Source organism: Vombatus ursinus, unplaced genomic scaffold (genome assembly GCF_900497805.2).
Source record: "Vombatus ursinus unplaced genomic scaffold, bare-nosed wombat genome assembly UNPS02001419.1, whole genome shotgun sequence".
Lineage (NCBI taxonomy): Eukaryota > Metazoa > Chordata > Mammalia > Diprotodontia > Vombatidae > Vombatus > Vombatus ursinus.
In genome coordinates, this window is record NW_020941197.1 from 12,049,925 (window position 1) to 12,054,567 (window position 4,643).

A 4,643-nucleotide genomic window follows, 5' to 3' on the forward strand; every position below is an offset into this window, starting at 1 on the left:
ACTAGGAGAGTTGAAAGATATTTTTACTTATATGAAAGATTGTTTCAAATGACTAATTATAAAAGACATGAACATTTAAAAGCCCCATAATTTAACTTCATACTTATCAAACCCAGCTCCACTCCTAATTCTGGGCTGTTTTAACTTTATTCCAGCTGCCTTCTCAGGCTAGACCTTTTCTCTGAATGGTGAATTCCTCAGAACTGCAACCCTTTCTTCTGAATGGTATATTCTTCAGAACATACATTTGAGTAAATTCCTAGATTAAAACATGCATTTGAGGAAGTTCTTAGGTCAGCCATAATCACTTCTAATGGGGCTGTTCTAACACTCTGGACTTTTACACAATGCTCTGAATGGATACTCACCCTCTTCCTCCTGCACTTCCACATAAGCACTTTTAACTCCTTTTGTATGTTGTCTACCCCCATAATAATGTAATTTAAGTAAGACTAGTGACTGACAATCACCATGCTCTTATTTGTATTCTCAGTGCTTAGTAACATATTTGACAAATAGTAAGCACTTTTAATGTTATATCTATCATATCTGAGATGATATAAGAGGGGAATAATGAGTATTGGAAGGGCTATGAGAAGAAAACAAATAATATGCTCTGAATGGGAGTATAAATTATTTCCAATTTTCTAAAAAAAATTGAAATTATGTGGGAAAAATAACTAACCTAAAATGTTTATATCCTTTGACCTAGATACACTCCTGATAAATGCATCCCAAGGTGATCAATTACAGAAAAGTCTGATATATCAAAATTTTCATAACATCACTTTTTGAGGGATCAAAGAATTACAAGTGTCTATTTAACCACTAAACTAAAAAAAATCGTAACATATTTATATAAGGAAATATTGTTGTGCCATAAGAAATGTCAAATATGGAAGTTTAAAAAAAACATAGGAAAGTTTATATGAATTGATGCAAAATAAACCAAGTAGAAACAGGAAAACAATATACACAATATCACATCATTGTAAATAAGAACAAAATAAAAATGAAAATGTATAGTTATAATGAGTAAGCTACTCTTCAAGAAGTGATCAAAGAAATCAATTAACTTTTTTTGGAGAGATAGGAGATTATATGGAACATTTCACACATTGCCAGTTTTACCCAACATATCTGCTGATTGTTTTTTACTTTCTTTCCTTCCCTTTGTGATAAGGCCATGTTGACTATAAGAAATTGGAGGGGGGGTATACTCAGCACAGTTCCTCCACAGCAATCAGCTATGACCCCTGACTCCCCAGCAACCATATTAAAGGGACCCTCAGTTGATATTGATCTTGGCACCACTTATGCCTGTGTAGGAGTCTTCCAACATGGGAAAGTGGAGATCATCACTAATGACCAAGGAAACAGGACCACCCCAAGTTACGTCACCTTCACCAACATAGAATGTTTAATTGGTGATGCTGCAAAGAATCAAATTGCAATGAACTCCACCAACACAGTTTTTGATGCCAAATGTCTGGTCACAGATTTGATGATGCAGTTACACAGTCAGATATGAAGCATTGGCCTTTCACGGTGGTGAATGATGCAGGCAGGCCTAAGGTCCAAAGTGGAATACAAAGGGGAAACCAAAAGTGTCTATCCAGAAGAAGTATCTTCTATGGTCTTAACCAAGATGAAAGTAATTGCTGAAGCTTACCTTGGGGAGACTGTCACAAATGCTGTGGTCACAGTAACAGCCTATTTCAGCAACTCCCAACATCAGGCCACAAAAGATGCTGAAACCATTGTTGGTCTCAATATCCTCCAAATCATCAATGAGCCAACTGCTGCTGCTATTGCTTATGGCTTGGACAAAAATGTTGGTGCCAAGAGAAATGTGTTGATCTTTGACTTTGGAGGTGGTACTTTCAATTTCTCCAACCTTACCATTGAAGATGGCATCTTTGAGGTCAAGTCCACAACTGGGGACACCCACTTGGTTGGGGAGGACTTTGACAACTGATTGGTCAACCATTTCTTTGCCAAGTTCAAGCAGAAGCACAAGAAAGACATCAGTGAGAACAAGAGGGCTGTTGGCCATCTGCACACCGCTTGTAAATGTGCAAAGCATACCCTCTCCTCTAGTACCCAGACCAGTATCAAGATTGACTCACTCTAAGAAAGTATCAACTTCTATACATCAATCACCTGAGCCCATTTAGAAGAGCTGAATGCTGATCTCTTCCATGGCACAATGGACTTTGTGGAAAAGGCCTTAAGAGATGCCAAGCTAGATAAATCACAGATTCATGACATCATCCTGGTGGGTGGTTCCATTCACATCCCCAAAATCCAGAAGCTTGTGCAAGACTTCTTCAATGGCAAGGAACTCAACAAGAGTATCAATACTGATGAGGCTATTGCCTATGGTGCAGCTGTCCAGGCTGCCATTTTGTCTGGAGACAAATCTGAGAATGAACAGAACTTCCTGATGTTGGATGTCACTCCTCTTTCCCTTGGAATTGAAACTGCTGGTGGAGTTATGACAGTTCTTATCAAATGTAATACCACCATCCCCACCAAGCAGACACAGACCTTTACCACCTATTCAGACTACCAGCCTGGTGTGCTTATTCAAGTTTATGAAGGTGAGAGAGCAATGACAAAGGATAACAATTTGCTTGGCAAGTTTGAACTCACAGGAATCCCCACAGCACCAGGGGTGTTCTTCAGATTGAAGTAACATTTGACATTGATGCAAATAGCATCCTCAATGTTTCTGCTGTGGATAAGGGCACAGGCAAGGAGAACAAGATCACCATCACCAATGATTAAGGTCGTCTGAGCAAAGAAGACATGGAGCGTATGGGCCAGGAGACTGAGAAATACAAGGCAGAGAATGAGAAGCAGAGAGACAAGGTGTCTTCCAAGAATTCTCTTGAATCTTATGCTTTCAAGATGAAGGCTACAGTAGAGGATGAAAAACTGCAAGGCAAAATTGGTGATGAAGACAAATAGAAGATCCTTGACAAATGTAATGAAATAACCAACTGGCTGGATGAGAACCAGACTACTGAGAAGGAAGAATTTGAGCATCAGCAGAAAAAATTGGAGAAGGTCTGCAACCCCATCATCACTAAGCTGTACCAGAGTGCAGGGGGCATGCCAGGAGGCATGCCTGGTAGGTTCCCAGGGGGTGGAGCAGCACCATCTGGAGGTGCTTCTTCTGGACCCACCATTGAAGAGGTCAACTAAGCACACCGGAAGAAAGAGCATTCCATACAGCTTTCCAGAAATTGAAGGACTCATTGTAGCCAAGGCAGTAGCAGTCTAAAAGTATCATATAAGCTACTGTGTAAATCTGGGCATTCTAAATACTTGAATGTGTGCAGAGGGAGAGAAGTAAACAACATTGCACTTTATCAGTACTGTAAACAAGTGGAAATGTGATTCTTGTCCTAGAGAGTAAAATCTATTTAAAATGGGCAAAAAAAATGGGTGGGGGATATAGAGATATATGTGAGAATGACTACAATGTAAAAACAAAAGGCATAAGTACAATTTGGAAAAATAATGTATATATATATATTTAAGAATTCTTAATTACAGAAACAATTAAAAATTTTTTATAAAAAGATTAACAGAGATAAATGAAGTCAACAAAATATATAATATAAATGTAGTGGATGCTACATTATCAGAATTAAATAGGTAATTAAGTTTTTATAATATTGTAAGGATAAAATATTTAAAATTTAAAAAATCATGCTCTCAATCCATCAAAATTGATGAGATATAGCCAAAGTTATTCTTACAAGCAAATCTGGAGCATTAACTTACTCCTTTAATAAGAGAAAAAAATGAATGAAATAAATCTTCATATAGAGACAAGATAAGGAATAAACCAAAGTTCAAATGAATTATTTTAAAGATAAATAAAATATTAGAAATCAAAGCAAAAGTCTTATGTAAATAACAGATAAAGCTGAAATAGTATTTTTAAAACATTTTAAAATACAAGATTCTTCATAAATTTTATATTTATGTCAGTTGCATTTCTAAAGAAAAAAAATATCCATTCCCCAAACCTGTGAAAATACCTTATACTTATGAATAAAAGAAATCTTAGAGGAGATTCAGCAGAACTAACCAACATGTCAAAAAATCTGATATTTTATGCAATATTCTGCATCTTTATTCACCAGTTCTCTGAAGAAATTAATTGGAGTTGTCTTTTCAGTCTCATCATTGTGAGCAAGGTTGATCATTATAATTCCATAGCATTCAGTGTTGGATGTTTTATAATTAGTTAGTTCTATTTTCATAGCTGTAATCATTACCTATATCATCTTCCTGATTCTGCTCACTTTGCTTTGCACTTGCTCATGGAAGTTTCCCCATTCTTCTCTGTTTTCATTTCATTGACCATTTTTTATAGCTTTGTAATAATATTCCATTGCATTCACATACCACTATTTTAGACATGTTCCCATCAGTGGGTCCCTACATTGTTTCAGGTTCTTTGTGGCTACAAGAAATGAAAAGTGAACCAGGCTAAGACTAGATACTTTTATCCAGTCTTCCAAGTACACATAAACCCTGAATTAAATAGATTATTCATAAATATGAAGAAAGACAGAATGCCATGCAATATCACTTATAAAGTAAACATGGTATTGACCTAAAAA

The 4,643-nt window shown here is 36.4% G+C and overlaps 1 pseudogene; it reads left to right on the top strand.

Moving 5' to 3' along the window:
• Positions 1–1,438: 1,438 nt before the first annotated feature.
• On the top strand, positions 1,439–3,210 carry LOC114047207 (annotated as a pseudogene).
• The last annotated feature ends 1,433 nt before the right edge of the window (positions 3,211–4,643 follow it).